The 14,566-nt window shown below is 46.5% G+C and overlaps 15 non-coding genes across 15 annotated transcripts; all 15 read right to left on the bottom strand.

The window, feature by feature from the left end:
- Positions 1-79: 79 nt before the first annotated feature.
- Positions 80-151, bottom strand: Trnap-ugg (transfer RNA proline (anticodon UGG)). Its single transcript has one exon. It is a non-coding gene; the product is annotated as a tRNA-Pro (tRNA).
- A 192-nt stretch (positions 152-343) lies between these two features.
- On the bottom strand, positions 344-415 carry Trnap-agg (transfer RNA proline (anticodon AGG)). The gene has a single exon. It is a non-coding gene; the product is annotated as a tRNA-Pro (tRNA).
- A 193-nt stretch (positions 416-608) lies between these two features.
- Trnap-agg (transfer RNA proline (anticodon AGG)) lies at positions 609-680 on the bottom strand. The gene has a single exon. It is a non-coding gene; the product is annotated as a tRNA-Pro (tRNA).
- A 192-nt stretch (positions 681-872) lies between these two features.
- Trnap-ugg (transfer RNA proline (anticodon UGG)) lies at positions 873-944 on the bottom strand. Its single transcript has one exon. It is a non-coding gene; the product is annotated as a tRNA-Pro (tRNA).
- Positions 945-1,136: 192 nt separating this feature from the next.
- Trnap-agg (transfer RNA proline (anticodon AGG)) lies at positions 1,137-1,208 on the bottom strand. Its single transcript has one exon. It is a non-coding gene; the product is annotated as a tRNA-Pro (tRNA).
- Positions 1,209-1,402: 194 nt separating this feature from the next.
- On the bottom strand, positions 1,403-1,474 carry Trnap-agg (transfer RNA proline (anticodon AGG)). The gene has a single exon. It is a non-coding gene; the product is annotated as a tRNA-Pro (tRNA).
- A 194-nt stretch (positions 1,475-1,668) lies between these two features.
- Positions 1,669-1,740, bottom strand: Trnap-ugg (transfer RNA proline (anticodon UGG)). The gene has a single exon. It is a non-coding gene; the product is annotated as a tRNA-Pro (tRNA).
- An 8,077-nt stretch (positions 1,741-9,817) lies between these two features.
- Trnap-ugg (transfer RNA proline (anticodon UGG)) lies at positions 9,818-9,889 on the bottom strand. The gene has a single exon. It is a non-coding gene; the product is annotated as a tRNA-Pro (tRNA).
- Positions 9,890-10,082: 193 nt separating this feature from the next.
- Positions 10,083-10,154, bottom strand: Trnap-agg (transfer RNA proline (anticodon AGG)). The gene has a single exon. It is a non-coding gene; the product is annotated as a tRNA-Pro (tRNA).
- A 193-nt stretch (positions 10,155-10,347) lies between these two features.
- On the bottom strand, positions 10,348-10,419 carry Trnap-agg (transfer RNA proline (anticodon AGG)). The gene has a single exon. It is a non-coding gene; the product is annotated as a tRNA-Pro (tRNA).
- Positions 10,420-10,612: 193 nt separating this feature from the next.
- Trnap-agg (transfer RNA proline (anticodon AGG)) lies at positions 10,613-10,684 on the bottom strand. The gene has a single exon. It is a non-coding gene; the product is annotated as a tRNA-Pro (tRNA).
- Positions 10,685-10,877: 193 nt separating this feature from the next.
- Trnap-agg (transfer RNA proline (anticodon AGG)) lies at positions 10,878-10,949 on the bottom strand. The gene has a single exon. It is a non-coding gene; the product is annotated as a tRNA-Pro (tRNA).
- Positions 10,950-11,142: 193 nt separating this feature from the next.
- On the bottom strand, positions 11,143-11,214 carry Trnap-agg (transfer RNA proline (anticodon AGG)). The gene has a single exon. It is a non-coding gene; the product is annotated as a tRNA-Pro (tRNA).
- A 193-nt stretch (positions 11,215-11,407) lies between these two features.
- Positions 11,408-11,479, bottom strand: Trnap-ugg (transfer RNA proline (anticodon UGG)). Its single transcript has one exon. It is a non-coding gene; the product is annotated as a tRNA-Pro (tRNA).
- A 192-nt stretch (positions 11,480-11,671) lies between these two features.
- On the bottom strand, positions 11,672-11,743 carry Trnap-ugg (transfer RNA proline (anticodon UGG)). The gene has a single exon. It is a non-coding gene; the product is annotated as a tRNA-Pro (tRNA).
- Between the last annotated feature and the right edge of the window lie 2,823 nt (positions 11,744-14,566).

Below are 14,566 nucleotides of genomic sequence, written 5' to 3'. Positions count from 1 at the left end.
GGAACATCATCAAATAAGAGGATAATGATCATCGTTTTTTAAATATTTATTCGCATGCCTAGTGAAGGTAAAAAAAAACGGGCTCGTCCGGGATTTGAACCCGGGACCTCTCGCACCCAAAGCGAGAATCATACCCCTAGACCAACGAGCCGAGGTCATCCTACATTCGCGGCAGGTTTACAGTATCGCCTCATCTTGGCTCGCTTGAGAAACGAAGAAAAAGAAGTGCGCATCTTTGGTCGCGTCTGTGCTGAGAAGAGAAAGGGAACATCATCAAATAAGAGGATAATGATCATCGTTTTTTAAATATTTATTCGCATGCCTAGTGAAGGTAAAAAAAAACGGGCTCGTCCGGGATTTGAACCCGGGACCTCTCGCACCCTAAGCGAGAATCATACCCCTAGACCAACGAGCCGAGGTCATCCTACATTCGCGGCAGGTTTACAGTATCGCCTCATCTTGGCTCGCTTGAGAAACGAAGAAAAAGAAGTGCGCATCTTTGGTCGCGTCTGTGCTGAGAAGAGAAAGGGAACATCATCAAATAAGAGGATAATGATCATCGTTTTTTAAATATTTATTCGCATGCCTAGTGAAGGTAAAAAAAAAACGGGCTCGTCCGGGATTTGAACCCGGGACCTCTCGCACCCTAAGCGAGAATCATACCCCTAGACCAACGAGCCGAGGTCATCCTACATTCGCGGCAGGTTTACAGTATCGCCTCATCTTGGCTCGCTTGAGAAACGAAGAAAAAGAAGTGCGCATCTTTGGTCGCGTCTGTGCTGAGAAGAGAAAGGGAACATCATCAAATAAGAGGATAATGATCATCGTTTTTTAAATATTTATTCGCATGCCTAGTGAAGGTAAAAAAAAACGGGCTCGTCCGGGATTTGAACCCGGGACCTCTCGCACCCAAAGCGAGAATCATACCCCTAGACCAACGAGCCGAGGTCATCCTACATTCGCGGCAGGTTTACAGTATCGCCTCATCTTGGCTCGCTTGAGAAACGAAGAAAAAGAAGTGCGCATCTTTGGTCGCGTCTGTGCTGAGAAGAGAAAGGGAACATCATCAAATAAGAGGATAATGATCATCGTTTTTTAAATATTTATTCGCATGCCTAGTGAAGGTAAAAAAAAACGGGCTCGTCCGGGATTTGAACCCGGGACCTCTCGCACCCTAAGCGAGAATCATACCCCTAGACCAACGAGCCGAGGTCATCCTACATTCGCGGCAGGTTTACAGTATCGCCTCATCTTGGCTCGCTTGAGAAACGAAGAAAAAGAAGTGCGCATCTTTGGTCGCGTCTGTGCAGAGAAGAGAAAGGGAACATCATCAAATAAGAGGATAATGATCATCGTTTTTTAAATATTTATTCGCATGCCTAGTGAAGGTAAAAGAAATAACGGGCTCGTCCGGGATTTGAACCCGGGACCTCTCGCACCCTAAGCGAGAATCATACCCCTAGACCAACGAGCCGAGGTCATCCTACATTCGCGGCAGGTTTACAGTATCGCCTCATCTTGGCTCGCTTGAGAAACGAAGAAAAAGAAGTGCGCATCTTTGGTCGCGTCTGTGCTGAGAAGAGAAAGGGAACATCCTCAAATAAGAGGATAATGATAATCGTGTTTTAAATATTTATTCGCATGCCTAGTGAAGGTAAAAGAAATAACGGGCTCGTCCGGGATTTGAACCCGGGACCTCTCGCACCCAAAGCGAGAATCATACCCCTAGACCAACGAGCCGAGGTTTTTTTTTTTTTTTTTCTTTATTTCCATAACAACATACAACACGGAACCCAACATAAAAAATGCTAAAAGCGCCAACCAATAGCTTGTTGACGCGGCACGACTAAAAGGGCTTTAATGACACTAGGTCATTAAGTACGGGAAACCATGTTGGCTGTTCATCTTTTGATTGGTACACATCACGCATATAGGCAATACTTTCAATGAAGTTTTCCCTTACCGTTCTTGCAACAGGTTCTGCATGTTTGAATGCCATTCTGGTTTTCCAGATACTATGCAGGCTTAATACCATGAACATGTCATATGGTACGCCCTCATCATTGTTTACTGGAAGAAAATGAATCCCATATGGTGTGAGGGGCAAATCCTTTTTCAGCGTTCTCTGGAGAATGTCCCAATGAAATATAGAATCATAACAGTCCAGGAATATATGGATTACTGTTTCAGGCTTCCGGCATAAAAGGCAATCAGCTGACCATGGAACAAAAAAACCCTTTTCCTGCAGCCAAGGTTTGACTGGGAGCGTACCACTATGAAGTAGAAAAAAGAAAGTTTTCACAGACGGTCGAACCGGCATTCTTTTAACTCTTTTTAAAACGTCCTTACCCGCACTGACAAAAAACATGTTTCGATAAAGAGGCACTGGAAGCATGACGTCACGTAGATCTTTATACAGTTGTTTCTTTGATACGAAGGTGAGATAATCTAACGAGAAACGTACTTTAAGAATTTTGAAAGCGCTTACAACTTCGCGTAGATACCCGCACAAACTACTTCCTGTAACCCCACACGAAGACACAATAAACTCAGGAATGGCGCTGTGCAATCTCACTTGAAGCACTGCACGCAAAAAAGGGTCGTGCTGGTCCCGCAAAAATATAAACCTTGAGACAATCTGCCTCAGAAAAAGATGGGCTAAGCCAAGCCCTCCCCTTTTCAGGGAGTGAAACAAGTTTAGTCGGCTCGTGCGCTCCCATGTTGAATTCCATACAAATACTGCAAGGATCCTGTGAATTTTTTGCACACTAGCTCGTGACATAGCAATCACCTGCAACACATACCAAATTCGTGCAACAAGGAACGTATTGCAAATCGTTGACCTAGTAAATATGGATAAATTTTTTCCTCCCCATTTGGTGGTTTTCGTGCGCACCCGTTCAATCTCTTCTTTCCAATATTCTGAAGGATCATCATACCAGTTTAAAGGTGCTCCTAGATATTTTTGGGGCGAGACTGTCCACTGTAGGTTTTCAAAGACATTGGGCTTCTCATCCCAGCTTCCATGCCAGAAACCTTTACACTTCTCCCAGTTAACAACGCTTCCAGACATTTTGCAAAACGTTCGAGCTTGTTGAACAGTTTCGCTAACACTTTCCTTGTCCCCACAAAAAACGGCAACATCATCTGCATACGAGAGAATTTTCACTTCACTCGTCATTAAGCGGAATCCCCTTATTTTGTCACTGTGTATCACTTTTAAGCAAAAAGGCTCCAAGTAAATTGCGAAGAGAAGTGACGAAGCCGGACATCCTTGCTTTATACTTCTACAAATTTTAATTTCCCCAGAGAACTGTTTGTTTACTATCAAGTTCGTGCTACACTCTTCATAACATAGTTTCAATCCTTCTAGTATAATGTTGCCAACATTCACATGCTCTAGAATAGAGAAAAGCACACTGTGTACAACACGATCGAAAGCCTTCTCCAAGTCAAGTTGCATCATTGCCACTCTGCCTTCCCATGCATCGCAACACTCAAGAATACTTCTTGCCACATGTATATTATTCAGTATCGACCGGCCTCTTATGCCACATGTTTGATGTGGGCCTACTATTGATGTCATCACTGACTGCAACCTTCTTGCTAACACTTTCATAAATATTTTGTAGTCGACATTTAACAAACTTATGGGGCGGTACGATCTTACTGAGAGAAGCTTTAAAGGGTCGTTGGTTTTCGGAATCAGGACGGTATGGGTTTTCCGGAAAGATGGTGGCATATATTTTACTTCATAAGCCTCCGCTAGAACATGGTGTAAAACGACTGCTAGTTCATGCTTAAATACCTTATAGAAAGCCGCGCCTAGGCCATCAGGTCCTGGCGCTTTTCCAGGTTTCAATTCATCAATTGCTCTTTCGATGTCACTGAAGGTAATGGGTTCCTCAAGAACGGTTTTTAGGTCCTCATCTAGCCTCGGCATTAAAGGCAGATATTCCATGTCAAAACCAGCTTCCACTAGTCCTTTGCAGCTCAACAACTCTCGGTAGTGTTCGGTGAAGGCACGCTGTATTGTATCACTATCGCTACTACGTACAGTCAACCACAAAAGTTTGCGGACCACGCGAGCGCGTGGCCAAGAGCCTCTTCGCGACACTTCTGCTACGTCACCAGCGATCGACAGCAGCGCTACATTGAAGCCGCATCCCTCCTTAAATCTATGGCCTGTCTATTTTCGCACTGTGCGCAAATATTTTCTACCTATATCTTTCAACGTGACGCGCTCTTTGTTAGCCAGGGCTCCTTGCTTATATTTTGAGAGAAGAATATCAGTACAAGTAATCAGACAGCGTATTCTTCGGCTGTTATCAGTTCTATTTTCGCGTAGCCACGCTGTTTTTTTTTTCGTGAGTGAGCGGTGAGGCAGCCATGGGACACAGATGCTTAGTCAGTAGGCAGAATTTTTCCGTTCCTCCCCCATCGCTAAGTGACAGTAGCGGCCGGGATTTGATCGCCTGCGCCCAGGTTTTGCTGCGCAAAGCCCGAACCACCGCGCTGCTATAGTGGTTACATTTAGAAAAATAAGAAATAATCGGGTGCGATGACTCTTTTTATAACCCTTTGCGACACGGCGTCCTCGTTTGGGGACTCGAACTTCGGAGGCGCGTCCCACGCCACGTGTTTCTTCAAATGACCTAAAACTCAGTGTGCACATTCGTGTCCGCTTCCTGATGGGACAACTAGCGGTCAGTTAACTTCATTGTCCTGCGTATTGCTGCAGATGATCACTTTGCTGGAGACACTACCATGTTAGACAATCGTTCGACGTGCCGCGTTCCAAGACCAATGTCAAGAGTATTTTTTTTCTCCGGTCGACACGAATACAACCGAAACAGCAAGTGTGCATGCGTTTCGGGCCTAATAGTTGATTCTTTTTATGCAAGCATTGAAGCTGACGGATTTCAGAATAAGTAGATAATGAGTTATACGCTAATTAATTTTTTTTACTGAAACTCGCACAAAACAGCACATTGCTTCGTCTTCTTTCTTGGAATGTAATAGTGAGCGTCTTGAAATGATGCCATGCGCATTTGACGCATTTGCAGACAGTGCATCATAATTCGTGTCTGAAGGGGATGAATTTATTCACAAGACATTTACAGAAGTGTCATGAAACATAGGTCTCTCAATGATCTAGTAGGAAGTGAAATGTCCGCCGTTTTCTAGCACCTTATTGATGCGTGTGGGCATCGACTCGTACAAAGATTCAGTAATCTCCGGTCGACCGCGCAGGCTTTCCCATTCTTGTGCGATCGCTTGCCACAGCGTATCGGCCGTGCGGCCGCGGTTGGCTCGTGTGGACAGCCGTTTCTTCAACATGCCCCAGACATTTTCTATGGGATTCAAGTCGGCGCCACATGGAGGCCACTCAACCTGGCAAACAGCATGTTCTTCTAGCAATGACTGGACGATACGTGCTTTATGGATCGGGCTGCGGTCGTGTTGAAAAAAATAGCAGCCGTCGCTGAAGGGACCGTCCAGCGCACACGGAACGAGGTGTCTAGTGATGACGTCGCAGTACCGTGACGCAGTGAAGGGCCCTTCCAGACGCACAAGGGGACCAAGGCCATCTTTGCTGATTGCTCCCCACACGCTCACGGAACACCGTCCACTGGATAGAACACTCTGTGTGTAATTAGGCAGATATCTGCAAGAAATAGCATACAATTGGGTTCCAGCGGCGCGTCTAAAAATGTTGTGATTCCTCTTGCGTATGAACTTTATAATGCTGTTATAGAGTTGCAATAGAAAACGTGCAAACATCATTAGATAGTACTGAAAGACCCACTGGAAGCTTTTAATTAGCTTCAGAGTAAGTAGTACTATGAAACAATCGTTAATGTTTTCAACATAATACCACTACAGAAAAATCTCGTAATGTCCAAAAGCTCATTTTACGTGAAACATGTTGTGATGCAGAATTAGCTTCGTGAATTAACTGCCAATACACTGTAAACACACCTGCAGTTTAGTGGACGCCAAACCCGCTTCCGTTGGTCCCAGCGCGTGGAAAAAGTTGACTCGTCGCTAAAGATGACATCGCCCCATTTCTCTGTTGTCCAATCTTTCATTGCTGTAGCGAACATGAGTCGTTCTTGTAGCTGGCTGTCTGAGAGGCAGGGCTTCTGTGCTGCTACGAAAGACTGCAGGCCAAGCTCACTCAGCCTTCTTACAGTCTCAGACGATACCGTGAGCGAGAGCGCTTCTCGGGATATCCTCTGCACTTTGAAAAGGATCAGCCACGATGGCGGCCGTAATCAGGCGGTCCTCTTCCTCAGTCGTGGCCCTTGGACGCCCACTGCGCTCCATATCTGTGAATCTGTCATCGTCGCGGAAAGCTTGAATAATCCTATTCACGGCAGTCCGGCTCCTGTTGGTTCGGCGGCAGATTTCGCGCTGAGGTATTCCCTCTATAAATAAACGCACAATGTGCCTTCTTTCGTCAAGTGGAACACGCAGCGGCATCTTTCCAAATAGGCAATCACCACGTGGCCTGAAGCAAGTCTACTACGTTTTCAGCAACTGATGCGAAGATGCGCCTATGTGTGAAAGAAAATTGTCTATGCATCCGCTTTTTCTTTATTTTTGATGACAGTGAAACACCTCCCTACCCTTTCTCTCAAGACGCAGAAGCAGCAACACTCATTGGACCAAGATGCTGCCAACCAAAGTGCGCCAGTAAACGTCGCGTAAAAAAATCGTCGCAGCGCTTCGTGAAACTTATCTACCCACTGGCACACCAGTCGACAAAGGTTGCAGTGATTGCTCCGATACTGCTATCAAGCCAGACATGTGGCGGTCTTATCGCAGACAGCGCTCTGCGTCAACACAACGAACTAACAATGTCATGCACGGGAATAAAAAATTAACAGGCAGGCGAGTACCAAGAGGGCTCATATCCGGGAGAGCGCCCCTGTCGCCGCTAGGTGGCGTACCGCTAGGTGGCGCGGATAGGCAGTCTGGCACGCGCTCGCGTGGTCCGCAAACTTTTGTGGTTGACTGTACGTCACCATATTCAATTTCTTTTATTTCATTTTGTGACGCGTATCTTTTCTCTTCGGTCAAAGCCCTTCTTGTGGGCGTTTCCCCCAGCCACAAATGCTCTGCGCGTGCACGTATGACTGACCCTTTATATCTCTCGACATCAAGGATTTCAAGCTCATTTTTTACGTTCCTTATCTCATTTGACAACTCGCCTGGCTGTGCGCATTTTATCGACAACATTTTGTTCAGCTTACTTCGGAGTTCATTTTCCTTTCTTTTTTCATTATAACGTAATATAGAGGCCCTTTCAATGGCTGTTATTTTAAAGTCCTGTTTAAATTCTTCCCACATCGTTATGAACCTTCCGGATTCACAAGCAAGCATCTCTCGTAAACGAACGTTTACAAACTCGAGAAAGGTTGCATCGTCCAGAAGCTTGACATTGAATTTCCATAAGTCCCAATTGAAAGATCGGTTTTCTTTTCTTTTGCCAAGGGAGAACATAACGAGACTATGGTCACTGAAAGATACGTGGCTCACATCATAGCCACTGCACAACGGAACCAGTCTCGCTGATACATATGCTCGATCTAATCGAGCGTGACTGCCCCTTTGGAAATGCGTAAACACAGTCTGCATTCCACCGCGAAACATAGCACCAACATCCTCTAATTCATGCTCTTGGACTGCTGCGAGCAAAAAAAGCGCACTGTGATCACGAACTAGCGAGTAGCTATTGCGGTCTTCAGTAAAACAAACACAGTTTAAATCTCCCAGCAAGATGACATAGCGCTCAGATTTCATATACACTTCTAGATTTTCAAAGAAGTCGCGGCGTTCTCTTTCATTATTTGGGGCGTATATGCAAATTGCCCGCCATTCAGCATCCCAGAGCGAGAAATCACACACGATCATTCGACCTTCATGACAAACAAATACAGATTGCACAACAATTTCTAAAGATTTCCGCAATAGCAAAACGCAGCCACCGGAATTACCGACAGCGTGAGAAACGCAAGCATTGTATCGAGCTCTAAATGGTTCGAGCATTCGATCCGTTCGTTCTTCACTTTCAATTTTTGTTTCCTGTAGAGCGACTATGTCTAAATCATTGTCGTGCAATAACCGGCTGACCTGGTACTGCCGCCTTCTGGCCCCGAGGCCTCGGACATTAAGCGTACCAATGCGTAGTGCTATTTTTGATTTTGAATCCATCCTTGTTTTGTTGTTTATTCCGAAAGAGAGAACTGGCCTCTAGGTTAACTAAATCCTTGCATTTTGCCGATTCGCAGTAATGCGAGAACCTTTCATAATAACAAAAAACAAAGACGGCCACACTTTACCAATGTAGAGAGTCCGTCCCTCACCTTGCACAACAGCATTGCTCGACGACGCCCTCGTTATTACGGGGGCGCCTTCGTTACCGTCGGATGGGAATCCGGCGGAACGTTAGGCTTTGGTTTAAAGGATGAGCGGCGGTACGGAATGTCTTTTCTGGATGGCTCCTGCACCTTCTCACTGGAACCGTCGTCGCCGTCGGAGACTTGCCCGTGGGGCCGCTTCGCAGACGAGCTGCTTACGACGTCCATGTCTTCTTCGTCATTACCCGGTGAGGGCGGAGCGGTGTCAGGGGCGTCTTTGCCCACGCACGTTGGGGTGGCCGTTTCCTGCTGTACACATGGCACATCACCATTTTCACTTTGAACACTTTTCACATTCTCTCCTTCGGAAGTTTCAGCTGCTGGAGATATAGGCTCGCTGACCTTGTCTCCCTCTGCCTCCGCCGCGTCCACCTCGTCCATGATGTGCTCTGCGGGGTCCTCCCGGCTCCTTTGGCTGGCCACGCTCGCGTAGGTCTTAGCGCACTGGCTATCATCATGTCCGAAGCGCCGACACAGCTTGCACCTTGGGACGCGGCAATCTCGGCGAATATGCCCTGTTCGCTGGCACCGCAGACAAAGCGGCGGCCTTCCAGGTACAACAACAAGGGCCATAATGCCAGACACTCGTAGCTGGTGTGGCAGGTCGTCCAAAGTAAGGCCAGCCTTTAGTTGCAGACTAACCGTCCGTGTTGAAGAGCCTTTATCGCCGAGTCCTGGTACACGCCAATGCTCTCTGCAAACATCCGTCACCTTCCCATACGGTGCGAGAGCGGTGCGCACGTCTTCATCAGGCATGTGGTAAAGCAGCCAATAAAGCCTTAGGCGGACAGTATGGGTGCTCGGATCTATCACGAGGCAGCGGTGATTCTTGACAGTCAGGTCGGTGACTGCGAGCAACTTTTTCATTCCTTCCGCATTCTTGAAGGTCACCGCCCATACGTGATTCATCTGAAACGCCCCCAAGGCAACCACCTCGGGAAGCAATTCCAGACGATTCAGAGTGTCTCGGAAGTCCTCAGCTCGAAAAGGCCTGGCTTTCACGCTGCCGTGAAGGAATAAAGTATTTAAAACAGAAGAACCTGATGGCAGTTGAGGCAGAATAATGTCATAGTCTTTAGACTCCTGGGCATCTGTCCTGTTTCCGCGGCCCTGCTGGGCCGCATTCGCTGCTCCAAAGGAGCTCGACATTACACGACCGTACACTACGGTGGCCGGAAGTGGAATCACCAACGAGCCGAGGTCATCCTACATTCGCGGCAGGTTTACAGTATCGCCTCATCTTGGCTCGCTTGAGAAACGAAGAAAAAGAAGTGCGCATCTTTGGTCGCGTCTGTGCTGAGAAGAGAAAGGGAACATCATCAAATAAGAGGATAATGATAATCGTTTTTTAAATATTTATTCGCATGCCTAGTGAAGGTAAAAGAAATAACGGGCTCGTCCGGGATTTGAACCCGGGACCTCTCGCACCCAAAGCGAGAATCATACCCCTAGACCAACGAGCCGAGGTCATCCTACATTCGCGGCAGGTTTACAGTATCGCCTCATCTTGGCTCGCTTGAGAAACGAAGAAAAAGAAGTGCGCATCTTTGGTCGCGTCTGTGCTGAGAAGAGAAAGGGAACATCATCAAATAAGAGGATAATGATCATCGTTTTTTAAATATTTATTCGCATGCCTAGTGAAGGTAAAAAAATAACGGGCTCGTCCGGGATTTGAACCCGGGACCTCTCGCACCCTAAGCGAGAATCATACCCCTAGACCAACGAGCCGAGGTCATCCTACATTCGCGGCAGGTTTACAGTATCGCCTCATCTTGGCTCGCTTGAGAAACGAAGAAAAAGAAGTGCGCATCTTTGGTCGCGTCTGTGCTGAGAAGAGAAAGGGAACATCATCAAATAAGAGGATAATGATCATAGTTTTTTAAATATTTATTCGCATGCCTAGTGAAGGTAAAAAAATAACGGGCTCGTCCGGGATTTGAACCCGGGACCTCTCGCACCCTAAGCGAGAATCATACCCCTAGACCAACGAGCCGAGGTCATCCTACATTCGCGGCAGGTTTACAGTATCGCCTCATCTTGGCTCGCTTGAGAAACGAAGAAAAAGAAGTGCGCATCTTTGGTCGCGTCTGTGCTGAGAAGAGAAAGGGAACATCATCAAATAAGAGGATAATGATCATCGTTTTTTAAATATTTATTCGCATGCCTAGTGAAGGTAAAAAAATAACGGGCTCGTCCGGGATTTGAACCCGGGACCTCTCGCACCCTAAGCGAGAATCATACCCCTAGACCAACGAGCCGAGGTCATCCTACATTCGCGGCAGGTTTACAGTATCGCCTCATCTTGGCTCGCTTGAGAAACGAAGAAAAAGAAGTGCGCATCTTTGGTCGCGTCTGTGCTGAGAAGAGAAAGGGAACATCATCAAATAAGAGGATAATGATAATCGTTTTTTAAATATTTATTCGCATGCCTAGTGAAGGTAAAAAAATAACGGGCTCGTCCGGGATTTGAACCCGGGACCTCTCGCACCCTAAGCGAGAATCATACCCCTAGACCAACGAGCCGAGGTCATCCTACATTCGCGGCAGGTTTACAGTATCGCCTCATCTTGGCTCGCTTGAGAAACGAAGAAAAAGAAGTGCACATCTTTGGTCGCGTCTGTGCTGAGAAGAGAAAGGGAACATCATCAAATAAGAGGATAATGATCATAGTTTTTTAAATATTTATTCGCATGCCTAGTGAAGGTAAAAAAATAACGGGCTCGTCCGGGATTTGAACCCGGGACCTCTCGCACCCTAAGCGAGAATCATACCCCTAGACCAACGAGCCGAGGTCATCCTACATTCGCGGCACGTTTACAGTATCGCAACATCTTGGCTCGCTTGAGAAACGAAGAAAAAGAAGTGCGCATCTTTGGTCGCGTCTGTGCAGAGAAGAGAAAGGGAACATCATCAAATAAGAGGATAATGATCATCGTTTTTTAAGTATTCATTCGCATGCCTACTGGAGGTAAAAAAATAGCGGGCTCGTCCGGGATTTGAACCCGGGACCTCTCGCACCCAAAGCGAGAATCATACCCCTAGACCAACGAGCCGAGGTCACTGAACATTCGCGGCACGTTTACAGTATCGCCTCATCTTGGCTCGCTGAGAAACGAAGAAAAAGAAGTGCGCATCTTTGGTCGCGTCTGTGCAGAGAAGAGAAAGGGAACATCATCAAATAAGAGGATAATGATAATCGTTTTTTAAATATTTATTCGCATGCTAGTGAAGGTAAAAGAAATAACGGGCTCGTCCGGGATTTGAACCCGGGACCTCTCGCACCCAAAGCGAGAATCATAGCCCTAGACCAACGAGCCTTTTTTTTTCTTTATTGCCAGTTCTCGACAGGTTCACCGACACACTGTCAGCAAACAAACAAAATGCATAACTAGGACACAAAAATACAGAATAAAAAAGAAGCTCTACATAGCAGCCAGCATGACTTGGCTGACTTTGTCTTTTAAAATTCCTTTAGGGATGCCAAGGCCTCTACCCTTGGTAGCCAATCAGGCACATCAACTTGTGCTTTTTTCACCTCCAGAAAGCGTGACATGTGTTCACGGAAATGTATGCGCGCAGGCCGCGCTTCTGGGTCACAATAGAAGCCTTGCATTCGGGATCGCCATAGACAGTAGAGGCCAGTCAGCATGATGAGGTCAAATGGGACCCCGTCCTCATTATCCAGTGGTAGAAATCTTATGCCCTGCGGATGTAAGGGCAATTCTTTCTTCATTGTTCTTTGCAGAACATCCCAAAAGTACACCCCCTCCCAACAATGTATGAAAACACGGTCTACTGTTTCAGGCTTTTTACAAATCAGACAGTTTGACCCCCACGGCATGTAAAACCCGCGTTCTTCTAAGAAGGTTCTCACTGTCAGGGTGCCAGTGTGAAGCTTGAAGAAAGATTTCACTCCTGGCTGCACGTGCATTCTTTTTACTCGTTTCAAAACGTTCTTTCCCTGACCTCCACTGTATATGGCTCTGTACATCGGTACTGGAAAAATAACATCACACAGGTCACTGTACATTTTCTTTCTTTTCACGCTGAACATATAATCATTCGAGAACCGTACCGACAAAAAACGAACACTGGCTACTATCTCCTTGAAGTACCCAAAGTACCAGGCATAATTTCGCTGCTGATAACAAGCTCTGGTAACGCACTACAAAGTCTCACTTGACACACCGATCTTAAGAACGGGTCTTTGACGTCCCGAAAGAAGAAAAAAACGGCTTACAAGCTGCCGCACGAATAGGTGTGCCAGACCCAGGCCTCCCTCTTTCACTCGCCTGAAAAGATTCGTGCGGCTGCAGCGTTCCCAGCTGGAAGCCCAAATAAAAACAGCGAACACTCGGTGGAACTTCTGCACATGCACTCGCGAACAATACAACACTTGCATCATGTACCATAATTTACTAACAAAAACAAATTGCACACTGTCGCTCTGGCGAAAATTGATAGGTGTGAGCCTTTCCATCTCTCCGCCTTTTCTCGTGTTTCTTTGGCTTGTTCTAGCCAGAAATCATCATTTTTCTTATAACTTTCAAGGGGAACGCCGAGGTACTTCACTGGGGTTTTAACCCATTTCACGTTGGCAAATGTCTCTGGTGTTGACTGCCACTCGCCGTGCCAAAAGCCCAGACACTTTCCCCAGTTCACAAAGCTCCCCGTTGCTTCTCCGAACCGTCTTACTACAGCGACTGTCTCTAGCACGCTCTACTTTTTCGTACAGCACACCGCTATATCATCAGCGTACGCTAAGAGCTTTAGCTCGGACGCCTGCAATCTGAACCCATGAACACGATCATTTTCAATTATTGCTTGACACAAAGTTTCAATATAAATACTAAACAAAAGAGGACTCAGTGGGCACCCTTGACGCACGCTCCGCTGGACGTCAACGGGGTCCCCCAATCTGTTGTTGACTATCAGGCGCGTTTTGCAGTTTCTATAAGCTAGGGATATTCCGTCGATGATGATTGAGCCTAAATTAACATGTTCGAGTATGGAACGCAATAATACATGAGATACACAGTCAAATGCCTTTTCTAGGTCAAGCTGGAGTATTGCGACAGCCGACCGAGAGGCGTCACAACACTCGAGCACACACCTCAATGAATGAATATTAGTAAAAATAGAGCGGCCCTTAATACCACAGGTTTGGTGGGCTCCCACAATCTGCGTCATAACGGTCTGAAGTCTGCTAGCCAATACTTTCATAAATATTTTATAATCACAGTTAGTTAGTGAGATTGGTCTGTATGATGTCACGGAGTCTTAGCCTATCTTTTTGTTCTGTTTTTGGAATGAGCACAGTGTGTGCTTGGGAGAATGACAGGGGTAACGTTCCCACCTCAAATGCCTCATCAAAGACATCTTTCAACTGACAGGACAGGTCTTGCTTGAATGCTTTGTACCAAGCCGCGCTCAGACCGTCCGGACCGGGGCGACTTTCCTGGGTTAAGATCATCTATTGCCTTTTCTATTTCTGCTATTGTTATAGGTGCTTCAAGAGCTGCTTTTCTTTCTTCTGACAGCCGAGGCATGCGCTCTAAGAAGGCTGTTTTAAACCCTTCTACATCTACTGATCTATGGGCAAACAGCCCTTCGTAGAATCGAAAGAAAGCTCGCCCTATAGCCTCCGTATCTGTTGTTTCAACACCACTTTCTTCTATCACATCGATGTGATTACGGCGGGCGTGCGCCCTTTCGATTCCCAGCGCTCGCTTTGTGGGCGTCTCCCCGGCCGCCCATGCCTCGGCCCTGGCTCGCACTATCGCTCCCGATAACGTTCTTCATCTGCTGCTTCGAGTTTCTGTTTTTATGCTACGAATGTCGTCTTTAAACTGCCCGGCTCACGGCATTCAAGCTTAACCAGTTTTTCAAGCAATTTCTTAAATTTCTTTCTTTAACTTTATCCTCATACTTAATGCAGCTAGCTCGCTCTATGGCTTTCATTTTGACATGTTGCTAAATAAAAATCCCATTGCGCGCCCGACACTGGGCACCTGTTCTGATTTCATTGCATCTATCGCCTCCTTCACATCTTTGAATAAAGCATTCGTCGCTTAGAAGCTTTACGTTCATTTTCCACAGATCCCACGAAAACTTTTGTTTTTCCGCACTTCCAATCAGAC

This window comes from Dermacentor silvarum, chromosome 1, assembly GCF_013339745.2.
Source record: "Dermacentor silvarum isolate Dsil-2018 chromosome 1, BIME_Dsil_1.4, whole genome shotgun sequence".
Lineage (NCBI taxonomy): Eukaryota > Metazoa > Arthropoda > Arachnida > Ixodida > Ixodidae > Dermacentor > Dermacentor silvarum.
Note: the sequence above shows the minus strand (reverse complement) of the source record. Positions and strands in the feature narration are given on the sequence as shown.